Raw genomic sequence first — 19809 nt, 5'->3', positions numbered from 1 at the left:
ATGTTTATTGCAGCATTATTTACCATAGCTAAGATATGGAACCAACCCAGATGCCCCTCAGTAGATGAATGGATCAAGAAAATGTGGTATATATACACAATGGAATTCTATGCCTCCATCAGAAAGAATGACATTGCCCCATTTGTTAGGAAATGGGAAGACTTGGAAAAAATTATATTAAGTGAAGTAAGCTAGGTCCAAAGAAACATAGGTCCCATGGTTTCCCTTATTTGCAATAGCTAGTATATGTCTAGGACAAGCAGAAATGGTCAGATAAGCTGATGTTAGGTGAAAAATAACCCCAAGATAAGGATTCAACTGGTTTTTCTTTCTTGCTATTGTTTCTAACATATTTATAAGATGATTTCTATGTTTTTTTGTATGTCCCTCCCCCACGGTATAACCCCTGTTTTCACTGTATTTGATATTGGCATAATATGTGGAGAGGAAGGGAAAAATCAAATTGTTTAAATAGGGATACAGGTGGACCCATTGCAACAATGAGATGTACAAGAGGTTATGTTGAAAAACGAACTTTACAACTTTGGTGTGGGGGGTGAGGGGGTGGAAGGGAGGGGTGGGAGGGTACAGGAGTTGGGAAGGGATGGTAAGAGGAAATAAAGGAGGAGGCAACAATGCTTGATAAGAAATGTACTCACCAAGCGGAAAAGGTCAGATAATGTGATGTCAGGAAAATGAACCCTTAGATGTGTATTTTAATGTTTTTTTCTTTCATGCATGTGTTTCTAACACATTTATAAGATTATCTCTTTGTTGCTTTGTATGTCCCTCCCCCACAGTATAACCCTTGCTTTCACTATATTTGATGTCAGTATAACTTGTGGAGGAGATGGGGAAAAACCAGTTGTTTAAGGATACAGGTGGACCTGTTGCAACAATGAGAAGTACAAGTTGTCATGTCCAAAACGAACTTTACAACGTTGGTTGGGGGGGGGGCCTGGGTGGGGAGGAAGGAGAAGGATTGGGATTAGGGGGGGAGGGAGGAGGCTGGGAAGGGATGTGAAGGGTAAACAAAGGAGGAGGCTGCAATGCTTGGTAAGAAATGTACACATTATCCTGCCCATGTAACTGTAACTCCTCTGTACAGTATGTTCACAAATAAAATTAAATTAAATTAAAAAAAAAAAAGAAATGTACTCACTACCTTGCTCATGTAATTGTAACCCCTCTGTACATTATTAATAATAAAATTAATAATAATAATTAATAATAAAATTAATAATTAAAAAGAAAAAATCAATGGCTTTCTTGTATGCCAATAATGAGAAGAGTGCAGCTGAAATCAGGAAAGCAACTCCTTTTGTAATAGCCCTACAAAAAATAAAATGATTAGGAGTCAACTAAAGAAGTGAAGGACCTCTATGATGCAAACTTTAAAATCCTGAAAAGGGAAATTAAAGCAGAACTAAGGAAGTGGAAAAACCTCCCACACTCCTGGATTGGGAGGGTTAACATCTTCCAAAGGCTATGTACAAATTCAATGTAATACCTATCAATATCCCAACCTCATTCTTCAAGGAAATAGAAGCTATCCAAAACTTCATATGGAACAATAAAAGATCCTGAATAGCAAGAACAATCCTTAGCAGAAAGAACAGTGCTGGAGGAATATCAATACCAAATTTCAAACTCTACTACAAAGCTATAGTATCAAAACAGCTTGGTACTGGCACAATAACAGACCTCAGGACCAATGGAATAGAACTGAAGACCCAGAAATGAACCCAGAGACTTATAGCCACCTAATCTTCTATAAAGGAGCTAAAAAAAAAATAGAATAGAAGAAAGACAGCCTCTTCAGTAAATGGTGCTGGCAAAACTGGTTAAACATCTGTAGAAAACTAAAGCTAGATCCCCATATATCACCCTGCACAGAATGAACTCCAAATGGATCAAAGACCTCGAAGTCAAAGCAGATACCCTGAAAACATTATAGGATGGAATAGGAGAAACTCTAGGCCTCCTTGGTACAGGCTGAAATTTTCTTAATAAAGACCTAGAAACACAGCAAATCAAAGAAAGTTTGGACAAATGGGACTGCATGAAACTGCAGAGCTTCTGCATAGCAAAGGACATAGCTAGCAAGATCAATAGAAAGCCCACGGATTGGGAGATCTTCACTAGCCATACAACAGACAGGGTCTCATATCTAAAATATACTTAGAACTCAAAAAATTAAATCCCCCAACAACAAATCCTCAAAAGAACCACCGCCTGATTAATAAATGGGCTAAAGACTTAAAGAGAGACTTCTCTGAAGAGGAAATAAGAATGGCCAATAGACACATGAAGAAATGCTCAACTTCTCTAGCCATAAGAGAATGTTTTTCCTTATTTGCAATAACTAGTATATATGCCTGAGACAAGCAGAAACGGTCAGATAAGTTGACATTAGGCGAAATGAACCCCAATATAAGGAGTCAAATGTTTTTTTTTCTTTCTTGCTATTGTTTCTAACATATTTATAAGATGATTTCTTTGTTGCTTTGTATGTCCCTCCCCCACGGTATAACCCCTGTTTTCACTGTATTTGATGTTTAAATGGGGATACAGTTGGACCCATTGCAACAATGAGATGTATGTACAAGACATTATGTCGAAATACGAACTTTACAACTTTGGCACTGGCGGGTTTGGGGCTGGGAGGGCGGGGGTAGATGGGAAGGGATAGGAAGGGGAAAGAAAGGAGGAGGCAACAATGCTTGATAAGAAATATACTGATTACCTTGCTTATGTAATTTTAACCCCTCTGAACGGTATTTTCACAATAAAAACAAACAAACATTGAGATTCCACCTCACCCCAATTAGAATGGCTATAATCAAGAACTCTAATAACAACGATGCTTGAGGGGATGTGGACAAAAGGGAAACCTACTGTGTTGTTGGTGAGACTGTAAACTTATTCAAACACTCTGGAAAGCAGTATGGAGGTTCCTCAAAAGGTTCCACATAGAGCTCCCCTATGACCCAGCAATCCCACTTTGGGGCATTTACCCAAACGATCACAAACAAGAACAAGTAAATTTTAGACCATCTTTTGTCCCTCTAAGAGGCAAGAATTTCTTCCTTCCCTGCAAGATATAAGATCCTCCCTCCCGCCTCCCCCTCTCCCATACACACACATTCTACATTCCACACCCTTGTACTCACTACTTGGCAATGGGGCTTGTCCCAAACTAGATCAGATAGATTGCCTTTCCCTGTAATTAGGGGAGGAGAGTCTTAAGAAACAGTGGAGCTATTCCTTCAAATAGAGAAGATAAAAGATAAGCCACCTGTGACACAGCTGCCGTCTATCAGTCTAAGGATAGGAGAGAAGAGGAACCCAGAGGTTTGACACAAAGCTTTAATACAAGGAAGAAATTCTGAGAACTCTTTTTCACATTTTTTTTTACTGCATCCTATACCTTGTTAGCAGTCTGCTCCTTGGAATCTTTCAAACCCATTCCCTTTTATTAATGGTCCTTTTCCTTTTCAAAAGCCAGTTCAAATCTATCTCTACTTGGCCAACCTTATTGAGTTCAACAGAGACAATGCACACCTTAAAAACCAAATAGCCTCTGTTTTACCTAAAAAACATATGAGTTGAAAATGAAATGTACAGTATATCCTGAGAGATGTCACCTAAAAATTTAGTCACATTTTTACAGCAGAAGTGAGCAGTGATGTGACATAGTGAATATTTAATCAGAACAGGGACTGCCTGGATACCTACAATTCACAGTGCTTAAAATGAGAAGCATAATATGTACAACTTGTAGTTTTCCCCAGAGAAGTAAGAGCTTGTAGCAAATGGGCAGACAGAATGCTTGGATCCACTTTCAACTAGGTCAGCCTGGAAGCAAGATTGGTTCTATTTAAAGCTGTCATGGCTACCACACTAGAGTTTGATGGTGACCTGACTGGGATTTATTTCATAGATGACCTATGCCTTGATTTCTTTTTTCTGGGCCTCAATTCCACACTCTCCCACATTCACCATTGCATTGGATTTTTACTTTAAATTTGCTTCAACACAACTCTTAGCTCTATAATGACTTTAAATGTTCAATATTTAATGACCCAATTAATGAAATAACATTTATTATACTGTAGGACAGTGATTCTCACATTTTTAGCTTGTATCAGAAATACCAGGGGAGCTTGTTTAAAACTCCAGACATCCACCAGTCCAGTGATTCTTACTCAGTAATTCTGAAGGGAAGAACAAGATTTCATTTCTGTCACTCTGGCTGTATTTAATCTTGATGATCAGTTGAGTACCTTTTTGGACACACTACCACTGAAAGTATATAGAGTTATAGACTCTATGCACTGTAGATGGTAACCAAAAAAAAGCTAGTAATATGATACAATCTTTGGTTTATTAATTACTAGCTATGTGTTTGGGACAAGATATTAAAGGGTCTGAGCCTCAATTTCTTTATCTGTAAAATGAGCAAAATAACACTCTTGAAGTCACAGTTTTGTTGTGAGCATGAAGTAAGGTAAGGTCAATAGAGTTTGTATCTCAATCTACCTTGCTTGGGACTTTGCTAATTTTAAATGTCCTCTGCTCCATCCATGGATAGTTCAAGAGTAACTAGAGAAAAAAGTAAGGCTCTGTTCAAACACCATGAATAATTCCAAGAAAACAAATGCACATCTTAGTCCATTCATGTGCTGGAAACGAAGGGCAATGGTCTGAGGCAAAAAGATAAGAAGTATGCATGGCCATCCCTGCATGTCTCATCTCGAGAAGGAAGAGAACTTTCTCTGTGAAGGTAACCAAGAATAGTCTCTACTGGGAAGGAGACAAAAAAAAATCCCTGTGAGACAAGTGGCATTTTTAGCACCTAAATGGTCTTGTACTTGGAACTAGTTCCAGAGTGCGTACACAGAATTCACTGTTTTATTTTTAGAAAAAAAAAAGTAGCTGCTGGCCATTGACCTTCACTGGCCCAGGGTGACCACCTTAAATCAAGAGCTTGCTGTAACACAGCTGAGCTTAGTGATTTTAATGAGAAATCTGGTCCTGCTGGATTACTGTTCCTGGGCCACATCTTGTCAACAATTCCTCAGGAAATTATTCAACCATCCCCAATTGCAAAGAAACAGATGGTGTGCAGGGGGCGGGGGTGGGGAGGAAGAAAGAAAGAAAATATACTCTGAAGGGTATGCACTGGTTTAAAAAAAAAAAAAGCAAATGTAAGGACACAGAGGCCAGCACTGACACAAATACTCCAAGTATTTTCCTTCCCAGCAAAATGGACTTTCAAATATTTTCAAATATTCTTTCAAACTATAAGCTGTACCAGTCATCACCTTGCATATGCAATGGAAAGATTTGGTTAACATTGCAGAGTCGTTGACTAGAGACAGCTTGTTTCAATAATAGAGAATAATACAGATCAAATGCTCTCGTTGGAAGATCATGCTTTAAAATTAGTATTAATGCTTTGCTTTCTTTCCTCTAATATTCCTTAACCAAAACTCTGAAATCCTGCTCTATTATTCCAAATGCCCATTAAGAAATACTGAATTATTATTAAAAATTATCATGACACCTGAGAAAATAGCAGTGTAACCCTCATGAATATTAAATCTTTTCATAATGATCAGTGTCATTACCATGAATACTAAATGTTATGAATTCATTGCAAATTCATAATGCTTAGTGTAAAAACTTGGCCTGTAACCAGAAAGGCTGAATTATACTTGGCAAATGTTAGAACCAATTTTAGTTATAAAACCAGGAAAAGGAAAAAAGGATTTAAATTTTTTTATCTTCAATCTTAAAGGCCAAAGAGTTTTAGGACTCTTGCAAAAGGAAAGGCCAACTGCAAATTTCAAATATTTTGTGTGGATGTTTGAAATCTTTTCCAGCATTCCCTTTTCTGCTTAATGATATCCCAATGGAGACTTGGAGGAATTATATCTCAACAAAAGCGAGTGGGATGAATATTAGGAAGGAGAAACTAGCAGAATCAGCCATTAGTCTGAGGCAGCATTAACTTTCAGAAATTAGTACCAAGCCTATCATGGGAGTGATTCTAACTCTAGGAGAAATTTATGAAAAGTAATCATGATACAAGAGAGCCTGCAGTTATAACAAACAAATCCAACTTTTAGTCCTCATATCTCTTAATAAAACAACTAATCATTTAAGTTTTCCCTCAGTAACTGAAATATCCAGCCACTAAAAGCCAGTATAAGGAAGACTTCTTGTGGATAATGAATCACAAACCTTTGACCATATGTTTTTAAATTCACATGACATTCAGGCAAATAAAATGGAATGATTGATTCTCAAGACATTACAAAAGCAGAATAACACTCGGAGTTTCAGGCAAATGGATCTTAATGAAAATCTGATGGAAATGTAGATCTGTCTCAGGGGGTTTCCAGCTGAAAAAACTTCTGGACAATTTATAATAAACTAAAAGTCTGCATTTCAAGAGCATCCCTTAATAAGGCCACTTATGCCTCTATTTATTGAGTAGGTCTCCCCACTCATGACTTTTTAGAATATCCTAACAATCAGAATTTTGAGTGTGCATACAAGCAAAGGAACCCAAATCAAAATCATAATTTTTTTTCTTTTGGAGAATTCATTTCTAGTTCCATAGACATCTGAGATTATTAACATCCTTTAAAGAATCAGAACATTTCAATATAACATTTAAGTTTGCAATTTTATCCCAACTAGTTTCAGCTCCCTCTAAAATTTCACTGAAAAAAACTTTCAAATACCCATTAAAATTATTTTTTAAATTTTTGATTGATGTGCAGATGTAAGCATCTCACAATTTACTAAAACATTTTCTTTCAGTCCTCAGCAATGATTCTTTAAGGTGATGGAGAATAAGGGGCAGATGCTAATTTTGCCTCCAGGAATTTCTACAGAGTTATAGGCAAGCCTGGAAACTGCAAAACAGCAGGATTTAACTAAATAGAAAATCAATCAGTAAAGAACTGTGTGGTGTGCCTGGAACCCATTCAGAATGTCTTCAGGGCAGATTCCAAGATAGTTTTTTCCCTCTGAGTTTTAAGTCTCTTAAGTAATGCCTTACATTCTTTTACTAATTTCTTAAGTTATATAATCATGGCCAACCATGTGGCTCCTAAGTATTATCCAGCTAACCACCCACTGGAGGGAGTCACTGGACTCTTCAGGAAAATCAGTCTGTATTCTTCTAAATTTATTGAGTCCTTTTCCAGCCTCTAAATCCCTTTCATTCCAACAATGCTTTCCCTCAGTAGTTCCAGTCTCAGAGTCTTAGGGTAGGGCTATGTGGGGGGGAGCAGAGTAGAAGTTCAGATAAAAGAGAAGGGGGAAAACTGTCAAAAATTTCCAGTGAACGCTATGTGGGAAATGAACTATACAGCTTTGGGAGGAGGGAAGTCAGGAGGGGCAAAACTAGGAGGGAATGAGTTAGGGGGTGACACTGTTCAAAAGGAAATGTACTCATTACCTGAATCATGTAACTGTAACCCCTCTCTATATCACCTTTACAATAAAATTTTAAATGCATTTAAAAAATCCCAGAGAATCACAAATGACATTTTATACTCAAAAATAATCCTTCTTTGTCCAAGAGAATTGTATTCATCACAATAGTTATGAAATTGTAACCTCTCTGTACAACACCTTAATAATAACAATAAAATTATTTTTTTTAAATTCCTCCTTGCCTAGAGGAATGGCTCAAGTAATAGAGCATCTGTTTGCCAAGGGTGAAGCACTGAGTTCAAACACCAATACATTCTCCACACATGAAAAATGAAGAAGAAGAAGAAAAGAAGAAACAACAGAAGAAGAAGAAGAAGAAGAAGGAGAAGAAGAAGGAGAAAAAGAAGAAGGAGGAGGAGGAGGAGGAGGAAGAAAGGGAGGAGAAGGAAGAGGAGGAGGAGGAATTTGTCTTCTGTATAAAGTGAAGAGCTACTTTACTGTCTCCCTCTCTTTTTCTGAAAAAAAAATGCAGATGGTAACTACATACCTTGTTCAGTTGTTGTGAGGAGTAATTGAAAAAAAAAATATTGTAAAGCTTCTAGCAGAGTGTCTGATATCAAAATGTGGTTTAATCACCAGTCATTTCTCCCAGGATTAGAGAACCCTTTCATTCACAGAGAATGGGGACAGACACCATTGTCATTATATCTCCTATTTACACGCCCACTTATTACATAATTTCTGTTCTTCATCAGGGATTGCAGATGGCAGGGAAAAGATCCTCTTTCAAACCAGCTCAAGTAAAGGAGGGCAACTGAGGAAAACTCAAGGAAAGGCCTCTGAGGACCCAGGAACTTAATGGCTGTGTATCTCTCCATCCAAAGCCAGTTGAACTTTCTTCCCGAGTCATCCCTCTTGTCTTTTTCTCTCTCAGTGTACTTTGAAGCTCTAATTGTTTTTCTGCTTATCACTCATGCAAAGCACATGGCTGACATGATACCTCACCCTCATCTAATCGCTACATATTTCCTGAATTCAACCATGTGTACACACTCAGGTTTTTTTTCCCAGTCCTGGGACTTGAACTCAGGGCCTGGGAATTGTCCCTGAACTTCTTTTGCTAATACTCTAGTACTAGGCTAGTACTCTACCACTTGAGTCACTACTTGTGGTAGGAGTGGAAGCAAACCAGACCAAAAATGTCACTCAAATTTACCCCTTCCACAAGGGATATGGCTGAGAGCATTTCCAAAGGAAGAGTGAATTAGAAAGACACCACAGACAAGGTCTATTCAGAGTGTGTAAGATCTTATGTATGGAGTGCTGCTTGTTTCTCACTGGGAGACTACTGTTATCAGCAGAGCTGTAGCATAGTCTTTGAAGCCAATGGGTTCGTGTAGCTGTCACCAATTGTGAATAGCCTAGATATTCTGACCCTGAACAATTGCAGCGCAGCTACCACTGGTGATGCCTTCAGCCTCTGCATCTTGAGTTAGAATAGTCACATAAAATGTTGTGTGATACCACTTCATGACTCATAATCCATGGGCAGCAAAAGAGAGTGGAAGTCAATGACACCACACATGCTAGATCCTTGAGGCGCATCAAAGTGCTCGGTATAGATGGAGTCTATACTATACTATAGCTATATCGATTCTACAGGTGGAGATTGAAAAACAGCCATCCTTCCTTCTATCTATCAAATATGCTATGACTCGTGGGGCCGGAGTATTGGGATCCTGAATTCTGATCTAGGAGAGACAAGAATGAAGTTCAGGGTATTTCAGCCAGCTCCTCTCTAGAAAATAAGAGATAAAGGAAAGGGACTTCATCAGTCCCAGACCACCACAGCTATGGAAACTCACAATCACTCCCTGAAGTAGAAAATCATACTGGGAATTTAGCCCTTGCTATTTTCTCTACCCAACATAAATGTAAATAATCATTCTTATGCCCAAATTACACGCAATCACTCCAACACATAAATCTTCCCATGACTCACAGTTTATAACCAAGCCTCCTCTTAGTCTTGTTACCATTCATTGGAAATAGAGTCGTTTCTCCTTTCCTCTTTCCACCTCCTTTCCCTAGTAACTTTTCTGGACTGTCATTGCTGCTTCCTGGTTCTTCGGACCTCAGTTCCAGAATAAAACTTTGAATCAAACCAAAATCAAGTTATAGTGACAAAGTTTTATTGACAGACATCCAATAAATATCAATACATTGACTTTCAGAACAAAAAAAAAAAACAGTCATTTTACTTGTTCCAAATCAAAGAGGTAAAATTATCCTAGACATATATTCATTATTGCAAATAAAGAAAACCATGAGATGTATATTTCTTTGGGTCTGGCTTACTTCACTTAATATAACTTTTTCCAAATCTTATCAGATGAGCAGAAAAGCTCAAAAGCTATGTACATATGACCATATAAGATGATGCTAAGTGAAATGAATCCCAAAATTTGGACACAAGAGGTCTTTGTTTATTGCTGTTTTTAATGTACTAAGTGATTTTTTTTTCCTTTTATATATTCTTATTCCTATGGTATATTCCCTGTTGTCACTCTATTTGATTTGGGTACCCTGCATCTTGTATATACATTTATCTAATTTGGGGAGAGGAAGGGAAATAACAAGATGCTGAAACAAGGACACAGGATGACCCATTACAACACTGATACTCACAAGACACTGTGTTGGAAAAGAACTTTACAACTTCAAGGGTGAGAAGGAGTGGAAGAGGTGGAGAAGGGAAGGGATAATAGGAGAAAAAAAAAAGGAAGGGGTAATAATGCTCAACAAAAAAGGTACTCACTACCTTATTCATGTAACTGTAACCCCTCCGGTACAGCATCTTTACAGTAAAATAAAATTTAAAAAATCAAAGTGTCTGTGACTCTAAGTCTTTATAAATTAGAGCATTGATAAACTGAAGCTTAAAACAAATTTAAGGGCTTCTTGCTAATAAAAGCTGTAGACACTGATGGTGTCTTAAAATTAGGAAGAGATACCTCTCTTCTTCAAACTCTTATGACTGTTTTTGAGATGTTTATTATACAATACACAGATACATCCATACACCACATACACATACTCACACACACACACACACACAGTTATTTGAAGTTAAGGTAGGACTAGGACTTTGAGCCTCACAATTAGGATGTAGTATAGAGATTTTTCAGGTATTTGTGCTGGCTCTCCCATCTGAGGTAGTCACCTGGGGATGGGATTATGTGTTCTCTCTCTCTGTCTCTCTGTCTCTCTCTGTTTCTCTCCCTCTTTTTCTCTCTCTCTCTTTCTCTCTCTCTCCCTCCTCTCTCTCTGAATATCTATTATCTTAAGGAGTTAAGATTTTTCAAACATGAAGAATTTATCATGTCTCCCATGAGGACAAAGAGTACTTATCTTCTGGTACTCCTTGATTGGTTGCTTTCTCAAAGGTTAAGAAAATAAACATAAGTGGAAAACACCTTTCATTTATTTTCCAACTCTGTAACTGTGAGAACAAAATAGATATTAATATCTCTGGTGTTAACAGCTCTCTAGAAGTGGAAATTTTTTAATGGCTGGCTGTTGTTGTAAGCTACTGATTTCAGTTTCTGGGGAGAAAATGAAGATAAGAATTTTGAGTAGCCATTTGAAAGGGATCACATAGAAGAGATTTTCCTAATAGATTAAATATTGGTAAATGGACCTAGGAAGTATCTTCTGAACACAGTATAACTACATAGGGTTCCCAATCTAACCCTAACTTTAACTGTTAAGTAGCAATAACTTTTTACATGCTATTTTAAGGATGGGATGTGATGACACTGCAAAGTGTAACCCATCTTGTTGTGTATAAGGTGACCTCCAGAAGGATCCTGTGTTGTATAGAACACAGAGTAACTTCAGGAGTCTGTTGTGTTATATAGATATTCTTAAGTGGTACCATGAGGGAGCTATTATCGACTTGTACTCCAAGAAGCAAACCTTTTCTCCAATAGAGGTTTTTTTTTTTTTTTTTTTTTTTTTTTGGGTCCGGTCGTGGGACTTGAACTCTGGGCCTGGGCGCTGTCCCTCAGCTCTTCCGCTCAAGGCTAGCGCTCTACCACTTGAGCCACAGTGCCACTTCCGGCTTTTTTCTTTTTGCTTATGTGGTGCTGAGGAATCGAACCCAGGGCCTCAGGCTTGCAAGGCAAGCACTCTACCACTGAGCCACCTTCCCAGCCCCTCCAATAGAGTTTTGAAACATCCTCCCTTGAATAGCAGCAGGTTACAAAGAATGCCAACTAGAGTAAATGAAAAAACAAAACTAAGATAGATAAAGACCTCTCTGGTTGGTCAGGAGAACTCTTCAGTGTGGCAATAAACCTGGCAGTCAGTATTTTACAAAGTGCATTGTCCATCTGCCTTCTATTCTCATTACTGCCTCCTGCCAGAGCCAGGAAGATACTCTTCCCAGAGGATCTGATGTCACACATGGATGAATGACAGCTGATTGGATGTTGGGACTGTAGGAACAAGAGTAGACTTTTCTGTGTAATTGCAGGCCTAGAAAACAGGAAGAGTTAAATAACTGAGGCCCATGGAAAGACAATGAAGTGAAAGAGGTGCATGGAGAACATACATGGCCGGGCAAGAACAAGAAGATAGGACCAGGAATGTAAGCACACCTCTACTAAGAAAGATTAGAGGATGGGAACACAGAAAGAGGACTCCTGACTCTAGATTAATGACAACCTTTCACTAAGAATAATAATTCTAATAGTATTGATCAAATACAGCTACCATAGAAGCATTTATGTGCCAGATCATATTGGAAGTATTTTAATGTCTAATTTGTTTAATCTCACATATACTATGAAGTAGCTCTACTGCTATGGGTGGCACAGCACTGAGGGAGCAGTGCTGGGATAAAAATGCATAGCGTCCAAGTGCTCACATGGTTCTTATTAGGTGCCTGGCATTCCTTCAGGAATGCTAAGATGTGGTAACTCAATATACTCAGCCACTTTTCTACATAGGTGCTATTAGATATCAATTTTAAGACTATGGATTTCATGGAAAAGAATGCACTACTTATAGAGTATAGTTTGGTTATACCTATGAGGGAAACATAACACTATTCAGCCATCAATTATAGGAAGTTCGAAGCACAAGTCAGAAATCCCAGGTTAGACCATTTTGTGACACCAGATCAGCAGAGGGACTCTTGCTTTAATTATTCTTCTTAGAGGACATCACCAACTCCTCCAAAATAAGAAAGCCGAGTCTCCCATCATCCTACTAGAAAGCATTTGTTCAGCAGTCCAATTATAAGAAATATATATATATTGATGAATATCAATATATAGTGATACACATTATACACTTAGACACATACATATACATGTTTGCCTCTATCAATAGACTAGACAGACAGAGATAGATAGATAGATAGATAGATAGATAGATAGATAGATAGATAGATAGATAGATAGATAGATAGATAGATAGAAAAATTCACAGATCTAAACAGAAATTCATTTAACATTACATCCTCATAAAATTCAATCTGAGTTCTAAGTATCTTTTTAAAACACATACATGACAGAAGAAGGGACACAACTGAGACAGAGAGACAGAAAAAGAAAGAGAAAAATCTCCAGCATCATATTTGAACCTGATAGGAGATATGAAAACTAACATTTTTTGAAGGCTTAATTCTATATCAATAACATCTTTAGGCACTCTAGGCTGATTTAAATTGACAGTTTCACACTCTATGTCATAAATGAAAAGAATATAAAATGAAAATAAATTAAATAAATAAATGTATTTAAAGATGTACAATTTTCTTCCAAAACCAGGAGCCTGTCTTCGACGGACTGAAATTGAATGGCAAGAAGAAAGAACTCTACCAAGATTAAGGTGCTTTAAGAAGTATTTTTCTAATTTGGGGAGGGGAAGGGAAATAACAAAATGCTGAAATAAGGATACAGGTTGACCCATTGTAACAACGAGATGTACAAGACACTATGTTGAAAACAGACTTTACAAATTCAGGGGGGAGGGAGGAGTTGGGGAGGTGGGGGGGGAAGGGATGGTAGGGGAAAAACAAAGGAGGAGGTAACAATACTCAATAGGAAATGTACTCATTATCTTACTCATGTAACTGTAACCCCTCTCTACAGTAGTTTTACAATAAAAAAATGTATACTAAAAAAAGAAGCGATTATTCTGTTAAATAAAGCTTAAAAGCAGTAGAAGAAAGAGGCTGTTTGTCTTAATGGGAAGCTGGCTTCAGCATTAGGGACATAGAACATGATAAAAATATTAACCAAGAGTCTTGGGACGATGGGAGCATTGTAGGGATTGAAGATCCTGAGGAATGTCAACAAGACAGCAAGCATTGCTAAGGTAGACCTGGAGTCCTGGGTTGGCAAGGACAGACCTTCAAACTGTCGAGAATGTACAAGAAGAAAGCAAAACTTGATCAGACAAGCAGAGTGATGCTCAGAGAAATAGAAATGGAAGAGAATTCAGCAGCAGAGCAAGGATGGTCCTTGACAGCTCAAACTTCAGGCTTTTCGGACACTTACTTCCAAAGGGTTCCAGCCACCTTTTCAGCTGAGTTAATGGTGAATAATTAGACACTGGCCACACTTCTGCCCAAATCAGATGACTTTTCACATCTTATGCTGACAGGCCAGTTTCATAGTAATCATAATTCAATATTTGGATAAAGTGTTTCTTCTGAATTTCACAAGAGTTTCACTGGCCTGACTTTCTGATATGGTATGGGTTGTAAATTAAGGGCTACTAATGTGAAAGTGAGATTTATTGACTGACCAGGAAGGCATAGGAGCAGTACCTTTGGAGGGTAAATCATAGAAGTATTTTTTTTCTGTTTTCTTTCTTAGCTATTTTATTTTTGTTCTTCTTGTTGTTCAAGCCCTAGTAGTGTAATAGGGTTTAAACTCAAGGTCTCTTGCTTTTCCTTAGATTTTTTACTCATGCAAGGCTAACACTCTACCACTTGAGTCACACCCACACCTCTACTTCCAGTTGTTTCCGCACACGTGTGTGTGTGTGTGTGTGTGTGTGTGTGTGTGTGTGTGTGTGTGTGTCTCTATTTAATTGGAGATAAATGGTTCTCAGATTTGTCTGCCTGGCCTGGGTTTGAAACTGGATCCTCAGGTGTTAGCCTCTAGGTAATGAGGATTACAGAAGTGAGCCACCGTAGCCAACAAAGACATTTTTTTCCTTATTCTTCTTTGCTAAATCCAGGTAAGAGCGTCTCAAGGAGGCGAATGGCTCCAGGTGGCTTCTTGTATGGAGAGTCCAGGTAAGAGAGTTCTAGAAAGTTGGCTATGCAATGCCAAATCTGATCTGAATGCTGACTTCAATTCTGATGTCCTTGGTAAAGTGACTAACTTCTCTAGGTTTCTATTTTTCTCGTTGGGGGGAAAGAAATTTAAAAAAGGAAAGTTATATCTGCTTTATAGGACTTGGTAGAAAAATCTAAATCTAAACACATCTGGGTGTGATTTTCACTGTTTCCAGAAGGTTTACTAAAGCCTGCTAATGATTCCCCAACACATGGAAATGTGCCTAACAACTCTTAATACAGGAACAAGGGAGAGGTTACTTTCTAAAAAGTTGTTTTTTCCAAGCACTTGTTTAGTCTTCAAAGATTTGATCTTATTATTTCTACAACTTATAATGCTAAAATATTCTCTCTGCATTTTGATAACGATACAGTTCATAAAATCTGTGCAAAAGCTCTATGCAAAACTGAAGCTTCATTGGACAAGATATTTGTCAGTCTGCTTATACCTTTCAAGTCTTCATCTTGTGCAGACTCCTACTCATGAGGCGTTCTAGATTTTGATCGTTTTCATTTATTAAGTGATGCATCTGAAAGAACAAGACTTTTAGTCGGATGTACAATAAATTCTATGAATAAATAAATACATAGCTTTGATATTAAAATGTATTAAGGCATATTGGTAAATCCTACCTTGTACTCTATTCTTAGTAATATATGTAAAATATTCAAGGCTGTGTTAAGCAGACCTTCAGATAATACTGTCATTAGTGAATGTCCTGTAGAAAATAAGAATACTATTAAAAGCAAACTGGAGTTGCCAGGCGCTGGTGGCTCACGCCTGTAATCCTAGCTACTCAGGAGGCTGAGATCTGAGGATCTCGGTTCAAAGCCAGCCCGGGCAGGAGAGACCGTGAGACTCCTATCTCCAATAAACCACCAGAAAACCGGAAGTGGCGCTGTAGCTCAAGTGGTAGAGCGCTCGCCTTGAGCTGAAGAGCTGAGGGACAGCGCCCAGGACCAGAGTTCAAGCCCCACAACCGACAAAAAAAAAAAAAAAAAGTAAAAGCAAACTGGAGTTCTATTGTGGTTAGTTAGAACAGGGTTTGCCTTTTATAAATCGAAGCTCTGTACAGTCTAGAAGAAACTATTTTATTTCAATACAAAGGTATTTAGCTACAAGGCTATACGTTCTACAATACTATTTATACATACTTTTTGAATGCCTAATTCTTGTGTGTATGTATATGTGTGTGCACATGTGTGTGCACACACATGCACATGCGTGCATCCATGTCAATCCTGATGCCTAAACTAGGGGCCTAAGCTCTGTCCCTGAGCTTCTTTTGCTCAATGCTAGTAGTCTACCACAGCTCCACTTCCAGCTTTGTTGGTAGTTTAGTGAAAATAAAAGTCTCACAGACTTCCCTGCCTAAACTAGCTTCAAATCGTGATTCTCAGTCCTCAGCCTCCTCAGTAGCTAGGATTACAGGTGTGAGCCACGGGGGTGCCTGGCTCTGATTTTTTTAGGAAATTCAGTGGTTTGTTAGAACTTCAAAGTCTGACATATACTTCTATATGCACCTGGTCCACAACCTATTATAAACATCTGAATCTGATATTCTGATACTGAAAACATTGCTCCACCCAGGACCACCTATTTTTACCATGCAGCATACATCACAGTTTTCACTAATGCATTGTTGAATGCACTATCATTCATGACTGAATTTCTGAATCCACAGTCTTCCTACTTTCACATTTCACAAATTGCTTATCTCTCTTAATCAAATAATGTCTTCCTCCCCCTCCTAAGACAATACTTTGAAGACATTATTACCCCATATATTGTAAACATCTTGTTAGAATATTGATGGTCTCCAATTTTTCTGAACTTAGAGCTCGGTATATTTCTTAGGTAAAGGAAAAGAGGCAGTGGCTTACATCTTTACACACTGGCAGCATGGCCTCTTCATTTATCTCTTCTTCCTTGAGATTGCATCATACTAATATTAAAGGAACAGATAGATATTAACACCATAGCAAAGGGATGAATGGAATCTCCTATGGGCAAGAAATATCATTAAAAAATGTTTGTTTTATTTTGTGTTGGTGGTTTCTGGGATTTTAATTTGTGCTAGCTAAGTAGATGCTCTACCACTTGATCATCCCTCTTTCTGTTGGCTGTTTTCAAGATAGGATCTTGCTTTGTGCACACGTCAGACTGAACTGCAATTCTGTGTTTGTGCTTCCTTTATTGCCTGAGATATCAAACTCATACTATTGTGCCCAGCCACTGTGCTTTCTCTATAGCTTGATGAGTTGAAGTCTCATCAACTTTTACTATTAGGCTGTCCTTGAACAGTGATCTTCTGATCTCTTTCACCCAAGTAGCAAGGATAGCAGACTTGAATCAATGCCCTGAGCTTCATAAAATTTCTGTCAGACAAGAGACAGATAACTGAGTTTAAAAATCCTTATTAGAAAGAGAAAAAAACACAACAGCAAAAACTAATAATGTGGGTTTTCAGACAATAATAAAGAAGTTCTTTATCAGAATAGGAGTAAAGTAGACATGACAACAGATTTGCTCTGGAGGACTAGAAACTGCAGGTATGTCATGATAGGTTCAAAGCATGCACTTACCCAAAGGCTGGTCCACTGAAAATTTGTAAGTGAGATCATCAACACCCTTCTCACTTTCCCCCATGTGCAGAACATGAAAGCAAGATAGTTTTCCTTCTGTGGGGAGAGTGAGGGAGTGTCCTCTTTTTTGCTTCCTGATCACCATAAAGTGAAAAGTATTCTCCACCATGAACTCCAGCCATGATCCTCTGCCTTGCCACAAGCAACACAATCAAGTGCCCATGGACTGCGACAGCAAGCCAAAAATAAAACCTTTTATAGGCTGATTTTAACAGCTTTTGTGCATTGCAACACTATGGGGAGAATTTTCCAGCCATTTCAAACCTCTTTTATCCACTTGGTAAAGTAATCTGTATCAAATTGAAACCAAGTGGTAATAAAAAATGAGAAGGAACAATCCTGTTTTACCGGCCAAATCACCTGAACTTGGGAGGAATTTAAATTCTTTATCTTTGCTTTATTACAAGGCAAGCAAACACTTATAATTCAGAATTTTCAGAAACTAACCAGAATTAGCTGCTACTCCTGTTGCCACTGCTGTTATTGTCACTGTTTTACTGCATTTTGCCATCAGAGAGAAGAAATACATATAAAAATCTCACTGTACTTCCAATAGCTGAAAGATTAACTCCCTAAACATGTCCAGTACAGTCATCTTAGTCTTTCTTTTAATTAATGAGGTTAAGAAAGGTAGCACTGTAAAACTGAGACATTTTACTATTTATTTTAATAGTTTGTTATTTAATATTTTCCTACTTTTGCATAATGTAGACAAATTTCTTTCAGTCTATGAAAAGAAATAATAAAAGCTCTCAGGGAAAAGCAATAGAAGAATAGGAACTTGGAAAACCTATTATAAAAAAAGGAAAAAGAATTTCAATTCAGTAAGATCCATCAATAAGACAACGAAGGAGATGTACCTTTCTAATTTCACTAAGATTGTCCAATAGGTCACTATAAAATTAATGGTCAAGGAGCCTTACATCAACCTTACTCTTAACTGAGCCTACCAACTGCTAAACACTGCACCTCATAATTTTACTCTTCATTTTCAGATACTTGTCACAAATTTTATTTCTTATCACCACACATATTATGTTGGTTTGTTTATAGATTATAAAAGTAACATAGAAAGAAAATATTGAAAAATATAGGAAAAGATGAAAAGCATTCATTTTCTTACTACCTACAGAGTCATTTTTTTCCATACTGAATGTCTTCAAAATTGTTTTAATATATAATTTATATAAACATACTACATACATATATGTTTTTATATATTACATATATATTTGTCTATTTGTGTATGTATGTGTGTGTGCATGCATGTATTTTTTGCTGGTCCATAGATACCACCCAGTGCCTGCTCCAGACTTCTCTTACCAAACATTTATTTTAAGATATTTCAATTATTCCTAGTCTCTCTGATCAATAATGCATTAATGCATATCTTTATTTACACATTTTTGCATATAGCTCTGAGAATTTCATCTGAATATAGCCCTAAAGATATTTTTAATCAAAGCTCGTGCTCATTTTTAATTTCTTAAAATATAGTCCTTAAAATTTTCTAGTTCATTAAAACTTTACTTTAATACATTAAACGTCAGTATTAGTTAATATATTATAGGTAATGTCAGTCAGTCTAATTTTACATCTAGTCTTCCCTTTTTCTTAATTGAATGTACCCATGGACTTTTTTTTTTTCTCAGTCATGGGGGATGAACTCTGGGCCTGGATGCTGTCCCTCAGCTCTTCAGCTCAAGGCTAGCGCTCTACCACTTGAGACACAGTGCTACTTCCAGCTTTTTTCTGCTTATGTGGTGCTGAGGAATCAACACTGGGACAACTTCCCAGCCCTACCCATTGACTTTTTTGAAAGTATTGCATATACTTCTGCTTTCGCGCACTTGATTGACCATCTAGCCATGGTTAAATGGAACGGCAGAAGATTCTTTACCCAGAGAGAACCAATTCATAGGCTTAGACCAGCCAATCAGATTCTCCAGGTTGAGATACAGAGTTTGTCATACATTGACAATAGATTCTGGAGCTAAACAAAGTAATGTGTATGGGGCAGTAACCCCCGGAAATAGACAAAGGAAGAGGAAGGAATGTACATCGAAAGGCATAAACACCATGCCAGTGGGTCTCAGAAACACACAGACACCACCGTTCCTGATTTCTGGTTCCAGAGCTGTCCCTCTGAGCTTTGGGAGAATTTCTTCCTAGTCATATAGCCAATGCTCATGAGCTAGCCTATGATGTGTGTGTGTGTGTGTGTGTGTGTGTTTATGTATAATCTTTGAGCCACAAACTTCTCACTTGAACAACATGTAACAGCTAACTTCTTATGTTTAGTCTGAGAACGTGATCATTCTATACCTACAGGTTCACAAAGGGACAGCCCT

Source organism: Dipodomys spectabilis, unplaced genomic scaffold, assembly GCF_019054845.1.
Source record: "Dipodomys spectabilis isolate Male_0828 unplaced genomic scaffold, ASM1905484v1 ptg000207l, whole genome shotgun sequence".
Taxonomy (NCBI): Eukaryota; Metazoa; Chordata; class Mammalia; order Rodentia; family Heteromyidae; genus Dipodomys; species Dipodomys spectabilis.
Note: the sequence above shows the minus strand (reverse complement) of the source record.